Raw genomic sequence first — 21,704 nt, forward strand, 5'->3', positions numbered from 1 at the left:
ATAATTTTCATTATTTTCCAAACTTTCTGCATCTATGTATGTATAAACCGCTAAAGTTATATAATTTTAAAAATAATTAGGATGGATTATAGCTCTATCGGGGGGTGCTCAGCTGTTGTATCAGGCATTGTTAGAAGTGAATTTATAACCCTAATGATGGAATATTTTAATTGCACATGTTGATCTTCTTAGCTTCATATGTCTATGTCATATACATCAATTTCATGATATGTAATTCTTGCTGTGTTGATAAACAGACTTGATGCTAACTTATATCATCTTACAAGATAAATTATATGATCACCCAATCTTTAGCAGTTATGCCTATTCTCAGTTCATACAACATTTAGGAAATTATTACAGCTGTCATTGGCCTTTACTATGGTACTGGAGTGTACCTAGGAACAACTTCTACCTAGAAGGCATTGTAACACAAATTCATTCACTTTTTAAAGGGAAAAATTGGGAAACATGGTGGTATTGTCCATGGATAGAGTTTGTAGCTAGATCTTTTCTTGGATGAGTGCTTTGAAAAATGCCACATTTTCATAAAATTCTGGAAAAAATTCTCACTTCAAATTGCTGAATTAGTGTTTATAAACCAGAAGACAGAAAGTGTTGTGTTCAAGAGCCAAACCTCCTGGTGACCCACAGCTGTGTCTGGACCAAGACTGCATATTTAACTCAAGGAAGAAGTGCCTCTTTGAGTACCTCACTCCCCAGCATGGAATGTTAATGAGAATTCTCTACCAGATGTGTGGACTTAGTGCTAGACAGGAACAATATTGAAAAGTATGCAATTAAACTTTTAACTTTTTTTTCAGATAAAAAGAATGGGAAGGTATTATAAATAAATATACTTTAATGGTTATTACTATTATATTAGAAATTAGTTGCATATTTCAGTTCACTGTTTAATCATAGGTAAAATTAATTGAGGCCACATGTGCCTACCTATGGCCATTTGAATGTATCTAGTGTGGTAGGTGACTCCTGCAATTGTTCCTGAGGTTCTCTGCAGGATATTTCTCTTCTCTCATCTCCTAGCCAGACTCAGAGAAGCCAATGGAGTATTTGGAGCAACCACTACGTGGAAGGAGCCCAGATCCTGAGTAAGCTGGTAGGCCACCAGCCAAATAATTAATTGACATGAATGAGAAATAAAGATGATGTGTTAACAAATAAAAACACATATAGAAATAAGCATATTCATGATGTATAAAATACACTTATAATATCTAAATAAGTATAAAACTTTACCAACATCATAAGGAAAATAAATGTCTTGTAGGACTTGAATGAAGAGGAAAACACATCTGGAGAGGATATGACTCAGGATAACCACTGCCTTTTCTAGCATTTCCTGACTGCTCAAATTTGATTAGCGCTTCCCACCTGACCCCGTGTGAAGCCCATGGGCTTATTTGTCTGAATCCCATCTGTACAGTAAGCTCCTTGCAGCCAGGCCATTATCTTATTTATCTTGAATTACTTGTAATTACTTAGTCCCGGAAACATACATGGATGTTTCTTAGTAAATACTCATTTTTTTAGTGAGTGATGTATGAAAATGAGAAACATTTCACAACTGGACAGTAGAGACGGCATTTGTTAAGAAGTAGAATTTTGATGGTGGAGACTCTGACGAGAAGGACATTCCAATCAGAGCAAACAGTGTTAGCAAAGGGCATCATAAAAAAACGGGTGAGCAAGGCTGTATAATCCTAGGCTGGAGGTCTCTGTAGCTGTATCAGGAAAGAGGTCTTTGGTATTTTATTTGTATATAAAAACTCACATTTTCTAATGCATGTTAGTAGGATAAATGTCTTTTTCTTTGTCTGCTGGTGTTTGCCTCTGTTTTTAATGTGTGTATGACAGCATATGTGAATTTCGAAAATAAGCACAGAGAACATGGATAACATTCTAGAATATAAAACTAACAAAGTATCACACAGTTTCAAAATGACAATGACATCTATATATGGAAAACAAAGTTGGTGAACATTAACAACACGAACTTTCTATTTTAATAAGAAAAATGGAAAATAAAGAATAATGATATTGTAGATATCAAAATAATTTACCAATAAGATTAAATATTTTGTTAAATAGCCTGATTTTTACTGGTAAATCATGTAAAAACACTTACGTAGTGAAAGTATATTAATTGAGTGTGTATTATGGGTTAGGTGCTATTCTGAGTGCCATTTATGCACTGGGAATAAAATAGTCCCTGCTCTATTTTGTAATTATAGTCTGGTAGGTTAGTTAGATAAGTAAATAAACAAATGGTGTAAAATGATAACAATCATGATGAATACTATGAATAAAGTAAACAGAGTGCAGAGAGATAAAATAATTGTGAAGAATCTCCTTGTTTAGAATAAGTAGAGAGACCCTTCTAACAATGTGACAATTAAGGTGAGTCATGTAAGGCAGAATCAGGCAAGCGTGTTCTAGGCAGAGTTGCAGTTGCAGATGTTATTCCAGATATTAGTCAGAGCACCTGCCATCCTTCCTTCTTTCACCAAATATTTAGTGTGTGGCTACATTAGGTAAATTGACATACTCAGTGCTTAAAGAGATAGAGAAATGGACCAGGCACAGTTTCTGTCTTCAAGGAGGGATTGTAATTTTGAAATTATAACTGGCCATGGTGTGCAGGAGCTGACTCCTACACATATGAGAGCTGCTTGTTAAATACTCAGGAATGTTGTAACCTGCTTGTTAAATAGTTGGTAGCCTAAATCATCCATGGTAAGAGTATTTACACTACAATAATTGGCAGTCATTATAAATCAGGGTGTTTTCTTTTCTCCAGAGAGTTTGTGGTTACATATTTACCAACAACCCATAACTCATCACTTGTAAGGCTGATTCAAGAGGAACTGAAGCTACTTGTTGACCTTAGGCTCTATTATATTCTACTATCAACTGTTTACATAGGGTACAACTTTGAAAAAGTACAAAAATATTATTTTATATTGCCATCTCAATATTGATAATGCAAAGTGCTTTCAGTAGCTTTTAGGGTTGGAAATTTGAGACTGTAAACTTGATAAGATCAGACAATATGACTCTTATTCCCCCCTGTACCCTCAGTATTAGCCAGACCTGTGATCATTGCTCGTGAAGTTTGCTCTTCCAGGAATACTCTCCCCATCACGATCTCCATCTGTCCAATCCTGTTGTCTTACAAGTATGAAATGATATCTCCCATCTTAGAAGAAAGATTTCATTTCCCCCACATCCCTTCCCTCAATAGCTCCATTTCTTCATTTTTCATTCCAAGTCCCAAAGTTCCTATTTCAGGCTTTTGTCTCCAGCACTTCACTAAACTGTTCCTATGAAGGGCAGCAAATACAAAGGACAATTATCAGTCCTTGTCTTCCTCAATCTTGCAGTGATATTTGACACAGATGGTCCCTCATCATTCTTCACAATTCTAAATACAGGAGTTCCCTAGGTTCAGTCATTGGGAATTTTTCCTGTCTATTGACTTTCATTGGTATTTAGGTACTGATTATGTATTATGTATCGATGACTGACTTATTCTGAGTTCCAAGCACTTAGCACAGCATAGAAAGCCCCTTCACAGTCCAGCCTCAGCCCAGCTCTCCAACATCATGGCCTTCCATGCTTCACTTGACTCACGATGCTTGATCACACAGAAGTTCTTATTTTTTCTTGAAGAAATAAAGCTGAGTCTTTCTTTAAGACTTCATTTCAGTTTCCCTCTGCTTATAATACTCTACCCCTATTTCTTCTATAACTTACTGACATACTTTTTTCAGGGCCCTGCTCTAATGTCGTCTCTCTGACCATCTCATCTAGAATGTCAACACCATAATCTCACAATGCTTTATTTTTCTTCATACTAATTATTTTTGTGTCTATATAATATATATATGCACACACATATACATATGTATATAATCTCACCAACATAGCAGTAATACACTTTCTAAAATGTCTATCGACACAATATTACTTAATATACTATATAATATATAGCATAAATTGCAAAGATATAGTACTTAATGTATAGTATAATGTCATGTAATATAACATAATATACTCTCCCTGGAATGTAAACTTCCTGAGAACAGAAAGCTATCTTTCTATAGTTCCATCACCCAAAAACAGTGTCTGACACATAGTAAGAACTTAAAATACATTTTTTGAATGACTGAAAAATTACCTAAAAATTAATAATCCCCATGTAGCCTTTTTATTTAACTATTTTTACACTTCTTTACCCTCCTCCTTTTATCCACTGAAGGCACAATAATCTAGGCCATACAGTAGTAACTTATAGGAACCAGTTCTTGAATCCAGATATTTTCATTACTTTTTACTTCAAATACATGTTTCCATTGTATTGCCACCTCTAATTATATATTTTTTAGAACCAGTTAGTTTGAAATATCAAATGCCATTGGCAATTTCTGGCCACAAGATTTTTTTTTTTTTTTTTTTGAGACGGAGTCTCGCTGTCGGCCAGGCTGGAGTACAGTGGCGTAATCTGGGCTCACTGCAGGCTCCACCCCCTGGGGTTCACGCCATTCTCCTGCCTCAGCCTCCCAAGTAGCTGGAACTACAGGCGCCCGCCACCTCGCCTGGCTAATTTTTTGCATTTTTAGTAGAGAAGGGGTTTCACTGTGTTAGCCAGGATGGTCTCGATCTCCTGACCTCGTGATCCGCCCGCCTCGGCCTCCCAAAGTGCTGGGATTACAGGCGTGAGCCACTGCGCCCGGCCTCTGGCCACAAGATTTAATCGTCAGGAAGATCTATTGAATATCTACTATGAGGTGTCCACTCTATTGGTGCTTGGGATCCAAAGACAAATAAAACACTGCTCTTGCATCCAAAGGTCTCTCTGTCTTACACAAGCATACATGCAAAAATTTATTGCACTAATTTCTGGGGAAATTATGTACAACTTGTACAGGAAAAGCCTCATATTTCAACGTTAAAAATTCTGTTTGCAGAATGAATTTCTGCACATACATGCACATATGCACACACACATACGCACAGTCATACATACGCACTTTTTAACAACCTTAAGTGTATAAGAACATGATATGAACTCTTTCTTTTTGAGGGTATTTATATTTCAGGGCCAGATATAACCGCAGAAACATCTGACCTTAGCAGAAATATTATTCCTTCTTATTTGTCAAAAGTTGAGCATTAAAATCAAATGTGAGACTAGGAAATAGCAGCTTCACTTGGAGATTTCTCCACAGAGTTCTTGCCTTCAAAATAAAGTCAGTGGAAAAGAAAACGCAAATCTCTTTTCAATTATTCATTTTTTCCAACTTGGAAAATTTTTCAATACTTATTCTTTACTCTGGATATCAGTTATTCTTTTCACTGACTTGCATTATCTTTCCATATACACACATTTTCCAGGATCATATTTGGCCTACAAATAACCTCACAGGTAATTTATTTTGCAAATACTTCATGTTTGATCTAGGTGGCAAGGCAAATAGTTTTCATATTATTTAGCTGACTAGGGTGGAAGGTGGAAAAGAAAATTTTATTTGACATTTCCTGTCAGTAAGCTGCTAGTGCTAAGAACAGAAACTGCATAAGTAATAGCACTGGCTACTAAATTCTTTCATGCAATGATGATGCTAACTATATCTTAATAAGAATGATGTTGGGATGTCTTCCTTGTATATATTAAAAAGTGTATAAGGTTGACTAAACAGTCCCAAGCAGTCAGCGTTGCTCTTGGTAAGAATGTATTCCAAAAGCAATATGGATTTGAAAGTGTCATCTAAAAAGCAGGAAAAGCTTTTATTATAAAATTTGGTATCTAGCCTCTACAATGTATAATGATGTTAGTTTTTATTACCATTCTGAATACAATAATTGAATTGAAGATTGATGGTTTAAGACACCCTCTTCATTTAGAATATGCAAGAACAATACTAAAATATTAATGATGATAATAACATTTATACTACATATATTTGGCACACTTTTGCAATATAATTTCTCTGAAGACTTTAAGAAATCCCTCAATCAGAGATCTATGAGGTAATATAAAACATAACATAGATAATTCATATTTTTAAGTAATACCAGCCTGTAAATTTTTTAAAAAATCATAATTTATAGTTATCTGTCTTTTTACAAAATTATCCTTTGGAAACAAAAACCTCTCACATTCGCCACTCCTTGTTTGGGGAATCTACAAATATATTCCATGAATGTGCTGCAAGTAGTGTCCTTGGCCACTGGTTAGCACCCACCATTTTCCTGCCCCAATTCCTGCTTGCTGTGGTGGAATCTCCTGTCTCCGTTGATGCCAAAGCAACAAATGTGCCAACAAATATCCTTTCTATGGGGAAAAAGGAAACCTCAATCTGAAACAGCCAAAGAAAACTGCTGACATCAAGGCAGTTCACAGCATGAACTATGAAAGTTCTATACAGAATTTACTCAAAGACCATCAATTTTTATCTGCCCCCCCTTTGTTTTTTGATAGTACAAATTGAACTCAAAAATTGGGCCATCCTCAGAACTAACTGCCTCCTCAGCCCTTCAACATGACATTGAAACAGTTTTGCCCTTAAAATTTACAAGGAGAAAGACCATCCCAACGATGTTAAATAACAGTTTCCTATGAAAGCCATAAATAAGAATGTTTATGTTCAATCTACTGATTTTTAAGTCTTGATAGCTAATTTAAACCTTGTGAATAATATTCTTATTATAATATAGAAATAAACTTTATGCATTACATGTAGAAAAAGAAGAGTTTGGATGTCTATAAAGAAGATTATTTTTAAATCATTTCAGTTCAACAGTATTAATAGTTGGGGAAAAATCTAGGTTTACAATCAAAGCTCATTAAAATCACAGCACTGGTTAACTAGTCTACAGGATGAATTCCTCCTTCTTCATCCTCAGGAAATATTCCTGAATACTGTTGTGGGAACAGCTCTTAACTGGACAGCTGTTATGTACATCTTTAGTAGAGACAAGGTTCCTGAGAAACTATTTTGTGAGATATAATTTTGCCTCATACACCCTCTTTACTTTAAAAAAAAAAGCAAGAAGTTCTGACATGGATAGGAAATAAGAAGCAAGTAAAAAAAATGTCAGCAATTCCTGTGTGGCATGGCATAAATACTATGGCTGTGTGCAAGAAGCTGTGGAGAATATAAGGACTTTGGCGAAAATTGAGGCTGCTGGAAAGGATAATGGTTAAAACAAGGAGTAGCCTGGGGGACCATAAAAACTCCATGATCTCTACCCATCTCCATCAAGCCACCTCAAAGAGACATACTAAAGAAAAAGTCTGCTTGCTATGCAAATATAGCTTTGAGACAAATATGCTATTCTACCCTTCAAAAAAATTGCTGTCCATAAATTTCCCTTGTGAGGTAAGGCGAGAGCAGGACTGGGAGGGGAAGCAGCACAGTACTGCACTGTCACTGCTACCCAACATGTCTACACAGAGGAAAGTAAGGTAGCTACCACAAGTCTCTGGACTCCTGTGGTAATATAAGGGTAATAACAAAGAAAACTAATGAAACTTTTGTATCATGACATAAAGCAAAAGGAGATTTTATAGACAAATTAAAGTTTTGAAGTTTTGAAGTCAGCAATTAAGCTTTTGATTAATCACAGAAAATATGTTCTTTTCCTTGATTTGAGAATAGCTTCTGGCAAAAAAACTCAGCAATGTTGCACTCCATCAGATTCCACTCTGCAGTAGAGAAACAAAGTAATCTCCCTAAAATAAAGATGACTCAGCACCACAGTTCTCACTCCATGAGGTTTAGATTTGAATATGAGACACCAATTTAATAAAGATCTTAAATCAGTGAATGATAAATCATAGTCATTTCATTTTTTAAATTTTACATAGTTCTTCTTGGCTGTGTATGTATCTAAAAATGATTGAATTTAGTTTCTATTGAAACTTGTTTCTCCATAGCTTGAACAGAATTCAATGTGATCACATAAAACTATAACTGATAGCACAAAAACTTCTCATAAGACCTGAAAATAAAATGAATACCAAGAAAAAGAATGGTATGGTTAAAACTGTTGTACAAATCGTGAACAGATTAACATAACTTTGTTAATTGTACTCCATCATTCAAATATTTGAGGCTTTCATATTTTCAACAAAGGCAGACTCTAACAAATTTTATATACTGTCAGAAAGGCTTAACATCAAAGATTTCTCTTATCTGGAAAATGTGTGTGGCACTTCATTGTGGATTTCAATTTGCTGTGAAATGCCCTGAAAATTGATCTTCTGAACCCCAGATTTTCCTGATATACTTTAGCATGTGATTTGAACAGCTGTGAATTCCACTTGTAATTCAGTCATCAAAAGTGACTAGCAGATTAAACAATAAAGTGGCAAATGTCATCTCACACAAAGAACAACTTGTGAGTGAACGTGATTTAGAATTCATGAAGTTTGCCTACCAAACAGGACATTTGGAATTGCCTGTGGAGATAAATTTACCATGCAATTTTTCTTTGGAGATAATTCATTTGGAGACTATTAGAAATATAATACTGTAACATTGATTGTCTTAAAGATAATTTGTCTGCCACTTTAGCCCAGAATTAGGCAAACTATACTTCCTGGGCCAAATCTGCTCTACCTCCCATTTTTATAAATAAAATTTTTTGGAACACAGCCACACACATGCATTCCTTATTGTCTATGGCTACTTTTGTGCTACAATGAAAAAGTTGAGTTGTTATTACAGAAACTGTATGATCTGAAAACCCTAAAATATTTATAGTCTTGCTCTTTGTAGAAAAAGCTTGTCAATCCCTATTTTAGTCTTTATTATTTGTTATACAAACAAGACTTAACATTTATCATGATGAGAGCTACATATCATTTATTATCCACCAGGCATTGTATTAAACTTTCCCATACTTCTTTTGTCTCACTTCAGTTCTGTGAAGTATTGCTATTCCCATTAAATATATGAGAAATGAGAAGCTTAGGAAGTGTAAGTGCTTTGCCCATGTAAAGAGTGGAACCAGGATCCAGCCTCAACTCTGAATCAAAACCCATATTATTCCTCTTAATCCATCTCATCTCCAATAATTCCATGGTCTTCCTTTCTCCAGACAACTTGCATGATTTGAATCTAAGAGAAATAGTGCCAATAGATTTAGTAAGTGTCTTAGACACTTGGATGTGAAGTTATACTTAATATAGAAGAGAGGGAGAAATAGCTTTTAAAGTTTCCTGGAAGTATAAAGAGTTCAATCTAAGTACTCAGATCACCACAACCTGTTTCAAAGTTTTCAAATAAGCCAGTGACTACTGGGAGGCACAATTTGGTTATTAATAAGTAAGTGTCTTTTGGCAAACAGCATACGTCAAGCTTCACCTCTTCATCTTTTAAGAAGAAACAAAATTCATGGGAATTTGGGGTTATCACAAGAATATCTGCATGCTCAGTCTTGTCTGGCCAGTTTGACCTTCTGTCAAAGTGTTATGAAAAAATAGTTTTTACTCAAAGCAGATAGGCAAAACAGTCAGCTGTGACTTTTGGCAGAGGACTTTTTTCCGCACTCCGACCTGCCCATCCATAGACTATTTATTATTTTTCTCCTGAAACAGGTATGCCTCACCTGCTCTCCAAGATATTTCATATATTTCTTGGGAATTATCAGAAAAATATCTCAACGTGGTCTTTCTCTTCCATTCCAGGATGACAGCGTTAACTCAAGTTTTACTACTCTCATGGGAATCTTGCAAAGCAGATGACTTGTTTGTTTACATTTTTAACCCCACATTTACCCATGGAAAATTTGAGATAGTTCCAAGAATATAAACGTTAGATTAACAGGTTGTATCATCTGAAAATAGCAACTTGATTCTGTTCTGGCAACTTCCAGAGGCTGGATATTTTCACACAGAAGGATACATCCCTTGGTGTGGAAGGGAAAAGAAAGAGGATAGATAAGGATATATGTCATTATAGTTTGAAACTCTAGTATGAAAATCTTAAATTTTCAAAGGAAAAGTATTCTTAAAAGACATCTAGTCTAACTCCCAATTTGTGAAAGAGTAAACTGAGGACTTCATCCCAAGGTAGGATGTAAGAGGTAGGCTGTCCCTGACTCCACTCACAACTGTACAGTCAAGGAGCATCAATCACATGGACACAATGCAGAACCCTCCAGGCATCCCGTGAAAGGCATTGGACTATCCTGTAAACCTGCTAGTCATCTAGGGAGTCCTTCTTTTGAGTTTGGAAATTATGCAAATTAAGAAAATATATTTGGTTTACAAAGAATAAATACGATCACCAATAAAATGACTTTGAAAAGTTAAATCATTATGCAATCTGAGATGATATTATTAGTCATAGCCTGCTGTCCACTCCCTTCTAAAAATATAATTTTAGTACTTATGACAAAAGAAAAATTATGGAATTTTGACATTAATTGTTAAATTGTTTTCTCCTAGTTGTGAAACCATTTTTTAATAGCCTAGTAAAAGCAAGCGCTGTGTAAAAAAATTATTTTCTTCATCTTTTCATCTTTCTTCGGCCCTTCTTCCAACCCCAACCCTTGCTGTCTCTCCCTGTTCTCAGTCCCCTTTGTATCTCCACCCAAGAGGGAAATGCTATTTCTGAACCATGAAAATGGGGATACTGAGATCAAGGAATTTCTGGAATTGTTGAGTTTCCATGCTGGAGTGTTCTTTGCAACAGTGGCCAAAGTTCAAATATTAAATAATACATTTAAAATTACATTGACAGAACTCAGGGGCATATTTTCACTAAATGAAAAGCACAGGTCTCTTAAGTACATATTTCCTCATTTGGTTTCATTTCTTAGACCAAGTTCACATTTTTTTCACTGTCTAAATGTGTACAGAGTTTCTAGCCAGGCTGTGACACCCCACTTCCATGTTCCTTCCACAAATTAAGCTATTAAGGACATTTTCCTGCTCATATTCATCATTTGCGTGTCCTCATGGTATTGCATTTGATAGTGGAAAATATTATCAGCATATTATTCCAATGACTTTGGCAAAATAAACTCTCCTTAATAGTAGTCTATTACATACACTATGTGGGACCAAGACTTGCAAAATTTTTCCCCCTGTTCTCCCTGAGTCATCTTGTCTGGCATTTCACAATACATTCCAAGGAGCAACAGAAGGAGAGTAACCGCAACAGTAGCAGAAGCAATTCTTTGAGAGGAAATGCCTTTGTTTTAGGGGAGGAAAGAAAAAGAGAAAAAATAAAGGGAGGCAGAGAGAGGGGGAATCAGCATTGTGAGAGATTAAGAAAATAAAGAAAATAAGGAATACAGGTTATTCATTATTCACCTTCTTGTAGGATGGTTCTAACAACTCAGTGGGTGAAACACCAGAAGATAAGGATAAAGTAACTCAGAAAAAGAAATTAGAAGCAAGAACAGGTCTTGATCTTGGTCTGTCTTCTACCCAATAATACTTTGGTTTTGTCTGGGGGCAGGCCAAGCAGATTTAGGATACTTTAGGATTGGTGTACTGGGGAAGAGGTGTGAGCTTCCAAGTTTAATTTTTAGTCTTTGATATGGTGCTATTATTTAGTCTAAGGATTTTCCTACTGTGTTCAATGGCATTATGCACAAATAAATACCACTTTCCTTTCCAAAACAATCTCCAAGTGTGGGTGATTGAGGATAGTGGCCTCAAATTTTCTGCTGACCTGGGGTATATTAATCGAGTTTTTAAGGGAAAATCAAGGATTTTTTTTCTCACCTATCAAGTGAAGCTACTATTAATTAAATGGCAGAGTCCACCAAAAAGACCTATCATCCCAGAAACAAAGGTATGCAGTTTGTACCTACACTTTGGCTAATTATTGAATAATGGTAAATGGATGTATGATAGCACAGATAGGAATAGTAAAGGATCATATGAATAGGATCAAGCAGAAACATATTCTCAAGCTGTTTCATGCTCCCCAAAAGATGCCTGAGAATTGTACACACTGGCCAAAATGTTTTTGAGACTATTTTTCTGACATATTGCTGACCTTGTATTTCTACAATTTGAGTTTCACAAAGACAGTATAGTTAGACATAGACAACATACTTTATAATAGATATTCTTTGTATAAAAATAATATTACCTTGTAACAAAGCAGACAGAAGGCTGAAACTAGCTCCAGGTCAACTGCCTTAAATGGTTGCATGTCTGGAACACTTTAGATTAAGGTCAGGAAAGGAAAGGTAACTTCATCAACTGGCTTTATTGCCATAGTAAAAGAATTTAGTTGTCAACAAATAATTTCCTAAAGACAAGCCTGGGGACAACAGGACCTCATGGCACTAAATGCACTCAAATAAATAGGATGGAGGTAGAAATTGGATAAAAATCCTGAACTTTCTAGAGCTTAGTCATTTGTTTATATTACAGAGTATGGGGTTAAGGAGAGGCTGATTAACAAAGTTTCTACAGGAGGATTTGTGTTACGTTCTGTCATTCTACCACAAAAAGTTGTCAAAGCATTTGAATTGAGTTTAGGTCTCCCATCCTACATACAACTGGGGAGAGACTGAAAGGTATGCTTGCAAATGACCATTAAGCTGGGTTAGTTCTTCCTCAAAGGGAAAAGGAACAAAGGAGAAGAGTGTTGCAGCATCAGGGAGCTATTATATAAGGTTGGAGTCCCAGGAAGGTGCTTCAGTCTTTCTATGTTCCTGCTTTTTTTCCATAAGAGAGCACAGCTAGGAGTTGTTGTTATTGTTTTTAACTATAACTTTTATTTTAAGTTCAGTACATGTGCTGGGTTTTTATATAGGTAAATATGTATCATGGGAGTTTGTTGTACAGATTATTTCATCACACAGGCATTAAGTCTAGTACCTGTTAGTTATTTTTCCTATTCCTCTCCCTCCTCTCACCCTCCAGCCTCTGATGGACCCCAGTGTGTATTGTTCCCCTCGATGTGTCCATGTGTTCTCATTATTTAGCTCCCACTTGTGAGAACAACTGGTATTTGTTTTTCTATTCCTGCATTAGTTTGATAAGGACAATGGCCTCCAGCTCCATCCATGTGCCTGCAAAAGACATAATCTTGTTCTTTCTTGTGGTTGCATAGTATTCAATGGTGTCTATGTACCACATTTTCTTTATATAATCTGTTGTTGATGGGCATTTAGGTTGATTCCATGTCTTTGCTATTGTGAGTAGTGCTGCAATGAACATATACATGCATGTGTCTTTATAACAGAATGATTTATATTACTTTGGGTATATACCCAGTAATGGCGTTGCTGGGTCAAATGGTATTTCTGTTTTTAGGTTCTTGAGGAATTGCCACACTATCTTTCACAATGATTTGAACTAATTTACACTCCTACCCACAGTGTATAGGTGTTTTCAATTTTAAAACATTGTAATTAATTCTCTCAGCAGAAATAATTTCTGCAGGACCCTGGTGGCAGTTGGCAACATGCGCATCTTTGACAGAGTTTACCAGTTATTTATAGTCAAAATAGTGTTGGATGACAAATCCCAGAAAACTCAGCAGCTTAGAATAATAAATATTAGCTAGCTTATAGGTCTTTAGGTTAGCAATTTAGATTGGGCTTAGCTAGGGTACCTGGGGTGACTCAGCTCTCCTTTATGTCCCTTTTATCCTCAGAAGGCTCACCTGTGTTTGTTCTCATGGTGGTCATCATGGCACGAGAGGGCAAAGGTGGTAACAAATAAGCACTTTTCAAGCCTCTTCTAGTGTCAACTCTGCTAACATCCCATTGGCCAAAGGCAGCCCCACTGCCAAACCAGAGTAAAGGGGGCATCACCCCAACCATGGCAAAGAGTATAGATGCACAGTAAGTGAAGAACTGGAGTCATCAGTCCAGCCTTTCACTCAAGGCAAACACATGTAGTGATTTGGGCAGCCTGTGGTCTTCAGCTTTCCTGAAATGATGAGATGCTGGCATGAGACAGACAGCTGCAGGAGGGGAAAGACTTTTAAAGGAAAGAAATGTTTTTAGTAGAGTTAGATGAGCCCTTGGCCAAGTAGAAGAACAAGCCATGAAGATCTGTGTGAAATGACCTGCTGATGTGATTGGCAGGACACCAGCACTTTGGCTGGCTGTTTAGGAAAGAAAGAGAACACATTTTTTTTTTCATAGCATCTGCTATATACCTAGAATCTTATTAGGCTATTAGTATTCCTCATTTCAATGAACCCTTGCAATATTTCTCATTTTTTGGTGTAATTATCTCCATTATCTCCATTTTATAGGTGAAAACACTGAATATGGGTTAGCTTTTTAAAAAATAACAGTGCCAGCAAATGGTGGAGTTCCCTTTTCTGATTTCAGATATTATACTCTCTCTACCACTGCACTTTGTACCCATATTTACATCTAGTGTGAATCATCTCCTGTCAACTTTTTTCCTAAGGAATTCCCTCAGGAACAATGAGTTGTGAAAAGAGGCACCAGTCTGAAAAAAAAAAAAAAAAAAAACCTGGCATAATTCACTTTTCTGGCCTTTTCTCCCCGGACTGTTTTGAATGGTTTTTCTTTGTAAGAGATGAAGAACACATGCACAGGTCCAGCCCAGAGCACAAAAGGCAGAACATCTACATGAAGCAGAATTTTTTAAGCAGAATGTTTTATTGACTTTAGGCCAGCTGGGAATAAATATCTGCATTTATGCTTTAAGGTATTTTACCTCATTGAAAAAATATAAGACAAATGTTATATTAGGGACTTCTGATTTTCATGTGTTTGCTGCTCTGGGCTGACAAAATGTTCAGCTCTCTCCTGTAACATATGCTTCAATATTACTGGTCATCGACAAAAGATACATGCCCCAAACTTCCACTTACTGCCATTGACTTCTGGCCAGAAGCAAACTTCTTCCCAGCATTTATGACATCAGCATTAGCCACCGAGTCAATCTGCTGAAAGGCTGTGGAGGATGGCATGTAAGAACCAGCACCAAAGCCTGGGCCCCACCTTCATCCAGGAAACGCTCAGAAGACTCTACTGACATTAGGTATCCAACTTTCAGCTTGTTCTTGGCAGCTTGGACATCTGTATCAGAAAAGTTTCCTTGAGCAGAATTTATATTAAGCCTATACAGGGCAGAGCAACTCGACTCACTCATGCTGGCTCATGAGGCTCATTAGATCATGAGTGGCTATAGCCCCATCTCTTGGTACCCTTTGTACCCATTCAGGCCACACATGATTCCAAATAACCATTTGTCATGTCTTTTTCTACACTGAGTGATAGATTTGATGCCTGGGTATTTGTATACAGCCTCTGGTTCAACGGCTTGACTTCCACAAGCCCCAAAATACAAAAAAGCAGAAGGAAGGGAGGGCAGCTTGGATCCAGACTACTGTTGAAGCCTATCTCTAAAATATATCTCTAGACACATATTTTATAGAATACGTATTTTTATAATAAACCAGGGTATAAAAGTTAAAGATAATAGAAAATTAAATATTTTCTATTAACAACTAGAAAACAGGAAAAGTAAAAATTTGTCATTTAAAATGATTAGTTTTTAAAAGTTGCTGATATTTACATAATATGTACATCAGGCAGTGATTAGGTGTCTAGTTTTATCTGTTATTTAAACAATAATAAACCAGAAACCTTCTTCTAGTTGTATATGTTAACTAGTAAATAATCAAATGTAATCTAATATCTCACATAAAACATTCACTCTATTTAGAGCTCTTTAATTAGAGAAAATGCTTTTGAACACCATACAAATTGGATTGCTTCATTGAGTTCCTCTTGTATTGCTCCTCTGTTGACATTTATCTGTAACTCATTTACTGATAATTTTACTGTATGTCAGGGAATTATATATTGATGCTGCAAATATTTCACTTAAAGATGGAAAACACAAGGAACCTTTTCTGTAAGGAGTTTATTGTTAATGGCAGATACAGACCTATATGCAACTATAAATATCATGTGTGTATATTTTGCCAAATTTTTAAGAAAGATACAAGGCCATTTAGAGAAAGTGATAATTTTTCCTTTAAAAGTGAGTTTGTAGGTACATGGATGAAGCTGGAAACCATCATTCTCAGCAAACTATCGCAAGGACAAAAAACCAAACACCGCATGTTCTCACAAATAGGAGGGAATTGAACAATGAGAACACATGGACACAGGAAGGGGAACATCATGCACCGAGGACTGTTGTGGGGTGGGGGGTGGGGGGAGTGGGGAGGGATAGCATTAGGAGATATACCTAATGCTAAATGACGAGTTAATGGGTGCAGCACACCAACATGGCACATGTATACATATGTAACAAACCTGCACGTTGTGCACACGTATCCTAAAACTTAAAGTATAATAATAATAAAAATAAACAAATAAATAAAGATAAAAAAAGTGAGTTCCTGCTATGATCATTTTAGAGTTGAAGGAGAAGCTGATATGTTCCTTTGGCTTCTGAAGTGTGGATGAGATTTGGTGGTCAGAAATCAAAGAATGGTTATTTTATGCAATATTAACTTTTCACTTGTTTTGTTTTTTTTTCTGGTGAAACAAAATACTTCAGTACCACAGAAACATGAGATATGGAGCCAGACATCTGGGTCTTGACATTTTCTAGCTAGAGTAACTTTGCCTACCCTCTTCATTAGTAAAATGGGGAACATAAAACTTACTTTGCAAGAAAGGTCATTATGAGGGTTGAAATAATATGTCTAGGTGTGTAGCACAGTATCTAAAATACGTAAGTTAATTCTCATATTTTTTCATGACTTATCCTCTTTCTTCTCTACTCTTTAGTAACATCTGAAATCGCATACCCTCAGTTCTTTTCCCTTTTTCACTTTACATCTTTGAACTTTTCTCATCATCAGTTTCCTGCCTTTATCTTAAACATATCTTCAAGTATTACTCTACCTAAAAACTTTTTTTTTTGGATCCTGCCTCCCTTGTTAGTTATCATTTTCTGTCTCAGTTTTCTTTAAATATTTGCAAGAGGCACCTGCATTTACTGCCTCCACTTGCTTATTTCTTATTCATCAGAGAGCCTCAGAGCATGGTAGTTAATATGGGCTCTGGCCACAGGTGGAGTGATACACATTCTGATTCTGTTACTTTTCCTAAGCTCTGATGTTGGGTAAATTGTTATCTTCTCTGTGTTATTTTCCTCATCAGAAAAATGAAGATGATTATGATAGTAGCACCCACCTCATAGAGCAGTTGTGAAAATCAAATGCATTTATATTCAAAGAAGATACAGCAAAGTATCTGACACTAATAAATACACACAAAAAAATAACTATTACAATTCTTTGGCTAAGTGGAATCTGACTTTTCTTTTCAGTCTATTCAAATGGTTCCATCAAATGTCACCAGTGTTCTCAGGATTTTCAAATAGAGTAATAGCATTCTTGTGTGCATCCTGTTTGGTTCCTCTGTAGCACTTTGCTCAGTTTCCACTCCTCATCTTATGAAGCTTTCCTCTTAGCATCTCAGCAATTTTTTCTTCTGCACCCTCATTAGATATTAATATTTGCTTCTCTGTGAAACACACATCCACACATCCAAATGCTTATATCTCTATAGGTATCACAAACTCTATATGTCCAAAATTAAGTTTACTGTATTTACTTCCCAGGACTCCACCTTCCCTGTCCACCTACCTGGGTTTCTTTTTGTTTGTTTTTGTTGTTGTTGTTGTTGTTTTGTTTTTTTTTTTGTTTTTTTTTTTTTTTGAGATAAGGTTTTGCTCTGTCTCGCAGGCTGGAGTGCAGTGGCACAACCATGGCTCACTGCAGCTTTGACCTCCTGGGCTCAGGTGATGTTCCCACCTCAGCCTTCTGGGTAGCTGAGACTACAGGCATGCTCCATCATATCTGGATAATTTTTTGTATGTTTTGTAGAGATAGTGTTTTGCCACGTTGACCAGGGTGGCACCTACCTTTTCTTGATAAACTGTCTATCTAGATCCCTGGAACATAAACTTGGAGCATTCCAGATTGTGTCTTCTCTTTCATATCCCTCGTCTGATCTTATAATAAATCATTTAGAGTTTCCCTCATAATTAGATGTCAGTCAACATTCTTCCCTCAATTCCAACTGTCATTTCTTTAGTTAATGTTCTAATCATTTTTCTCTTGGATTCTTGCAATAGCCTCCTCATAGGTCTCATCTCATACACTCTCATCCTCTCCATATCCATTTTCTACATTTAAGGAAAATTATCTTTCGTTTTTTAACTTTTATCTTAATTTCAGGAATATGTGTGCAGGTTTTTTTATGTAGGTAAATTTGTGTCATGGGGTTTTGTTGTAGTTGTGCAGATTATTTCATCACTCAGGCATTAAGCCTAGTATCCATTAGTTATTTTCCAGATCCTCTCCCTCCTTCTTCTCTCCACCTTCCAATAGGCCCTAGTGCATATAGTTTCACTCTACGTGTCCATGTGTTCTCATCATTTAGATCCCACTTATGAAGGAGAACATGTGGAATTTGGTTTTCTGTTGTTGCATTAGTTTGATAAGGATAATGGCCTCCAGTTCCATTGATACACTTGCACAGGACGTAATCTTTTTCTTTTTTTGCAGCTGCATAGTATTCAATGGTGTATATGTACCTCATTTTCTTCATATAATCTGTCATTGATGAGCATTCGGGTTGATTCCATATCTTTGCTATTTTGAATAGTGTTGCAATGAACACACAAGCATGTGTGTATTTATAATAAAATGATTTATATTCCTTTGGATATATACCCAGCAATGGGATTGCTGAACCAAAGGATATTTCTGCTTTTAGGTCTTGGAGGAACTGTCACACTGTCTTCCACAATGGATGAAGTAATTTACACTCCCTCCAACACTGTATAAACATTCCTTTTTCTCTGCAACCTCACCAGCATCTGCTATTTTTTACTTTTTAATAACCACCATTCTGACTGGTGTTAGATGGTATCTCATTGTGGTTTTGATTTGCATTTCTCTAATGATCAGTGATGTTGACCTTTTTTCAATAGTTTGTTGGCTGCTTGCATGTCCTCTTTTGAAAAGTGTCTGTTCATGTCCTTTGCCCACTTTTTAATGGGGATGAGTTGGAAAACATCACTGTCTTGCTACAAATACTTCAGTAAACATCCTGAACTCTTTCATATGGCCCCAAAACACTTTGTAAGCAACCCATGTCTCTAGCTGCATGCCCACCACCCCCTACAATGCTGACAGAAGGAAAGGATGGATGAGGAGTTGGTTAAGTTTTGAAATGTAGGAGAAAGAAGCAAGTTAATATAATTAATGGGTCTACACCATGGCACTCAGGAATCCGAATGACTTACTTGTCTTTATTGATTTACTCATTTTATTAACAAATACTTTCTGTGAGCCTCCTGATAACGGCTGGAGGCTAGGAATCTAGGAGTGAAACAAAGTATATTTAGGTGCTAGGGATGGATCAGTGAAATAAAACAAATCGTTGTTCTCAAGGGGGAAAGAATGACAACAAATAAAAACATAAAGCTATAACATAGCATACTGGCATGTAATGTGAAAAAAAAGAAAGGAAACAGGATTAAAGAAACATAGAGTGCTAGGGAAGAGGTAGTTAGAACATGCTCTTTTATACAAAGTGGTCAGAGACAGCACAGCATCAGCGAGAAGGTGATATTTCAGCAGAGACCTAAAGAAAGCAAGAGAGAGCAAGCCATGATGATATGTATGGAGAAAGTATTCCAGAGAGAGAAATATCAAGTGCAAAGGTCCTGAAACAAAGTCAGGTTAAGAATATTTGTGGAATATAAATTAGGCCATGGTGGCTGGAGCACAGTGAAGGGAGAGAAGTAGGAGGTGAAGTCAGAGCAGGAATCCATGAAATCTTGAAGGTCATTCTAAGGATTTTGGCTTGTACTAAGAGGGAATTGGGGAGCAGTTGCAGAAATTTGAACAGTGATATGATCTCTCTGGACTTCTCTCTTCATATCCATGTTTTGGAGAGGGGCACACTACTTGGATTTCCTTATTCTTACTCTCCTGACTGTCTCCATATGCTGCTACCTTTGCCTGGAACATCCTTCCTACTCACATCTAACCCTCATTTGACTGTCAGTCATGTAGTAAATCTTCAGGTTTCATCATATATGTGGTGGAAGTATCAATTCTTCTCCAAGAAGGATAGAGTTGGTGCCCTTCCTAAGTGCCCCCATGACATTTTCTGTCAGGATGCTTTCGGGTGTAAAAAATCAAAAGCCTAACAGTGGCTGAAACCACAAGAAATTAAATGTTTGCCTATGAGATATCCAGAGGTAAATAGTGTTGATATTAGTTAAGCATCTCAGAAATATTCACAAGGATCCCTGCTCTTGCTATTCTTCTGCTTCACCAATATTAGCATGTTGTCTTTCATGTTCCAGCTTGCCCCTAATGGTTGCAAGGTGATCGCCATCTTGACCTCACAGTCTTGTGACTTCAAACAATGGAATCCAAAACAAGGTCAGAGAGAAGGAATTCCTAGAGCTTTCCTTTTGCAGTGTCCTTGCCTCTTGTCAGGGGAGAACAGCTTTCCCAGAAGCTCACTAAAAGCCTCTTTATGTCTAAGTGGTTAGTTGATGCTTATCTGTCTCCACATCAGTTCACATCTACATTAGAAGCCAGGACTAATGCATGTGTTTTACATTAAGTTTTTATTTAGCAATTTATTTTTAATCTTTTAATTTTATTTTAGGTTTGGAGTGCATGTGCAGGTTTGTTATATAGGTAAACTTGTGACTCAGGGGTTTGGTGTACAGATTTATTTACTTATTTATTTTTGGCACCAAGGTACCAAGCCTAGTACCTGATAGGTTTTTGTTTGTTTGTTTTTTCTAAACCTCTCCCTCCTCTCAATCTCCATCCTCCCACTCTCCATCCTTTGATAGGCCCCAGTGTCTGTTGTTCCCTCTTGCTGTCCATGTGTTCTCATCATTTAGCTCCCACTTATAAATGAGAACATGTGGTATTTGGATTTTGTTCCTGAATTAGTTTGTTAAGGATAATGGCCTTCAGTTTCATCCATGTTCCTGCAAAGGACATTACCTTGTTCTTTTTTACGGCTGCATAGTATTCCATGGTGTATGCATACCACATTATCTTTATCTAGTATATCACTGATGGGCATTTAGGTTGATTCCATGTCTTTGCTATTATTGTGAATAGGAGGAGTGCAGTGAACGTATGTGTGCATGTGTCTTTTTGGTAGAATAATTTATATTCTTTTGGGTATATACCAGAATAGTAGTTCTGTTTTTAGTAGTTCTGTTTTAGTTTTTGAGGAATCACTTTCCAGAATGGTTGAACTAATTTATACTCCCACCAGCAGTGTATAAGTGTTTCCTTTTCTCTGCAACCTCTCCAGCATCTGTGGGTTTTTTGTTTGTTTGTTTGTTTTGTTTGTTTTTTACTTTTTAATAATAGCTATTCTAACTGGTGGGAAATGGTATCTCATTGTGATTTTGGATGGTATTTCTCTAATGACTAGGGCTATTGAGCATTTTTTCATTTACTTCTTGGCCATATTTATGTCTTCTTTTGAAAAGTGTCTATTCATGTCCTTTGCCCACTTTTTAATGGGTTTGTTTTTTACTTGTAGGCTTAAGTTCCTTGTAGATCCTGGATATTAGACAAGAAATAAAGCCACACACCTACAACCATCTGACCTTTGACAAAGCTGACAAAAGCAAGAGG

The sequence above is a fragment of the Pan troglodytes genome, chromosome 5, assembly GCF_028858775.2.
Source record: "Pan troglodytes isolate AG18354 chromosome 5, NHGRI_mPanTro3-v2.0_pri, whole genome shotgun sequence".
In the NCBI taxonomy this organism is placed as follows: domain Eukaryota; kingdom Metazoa; phylum Chordata; class Mammalia; order Primates; family Hominidae; genus Pan; species Pan troglodytes.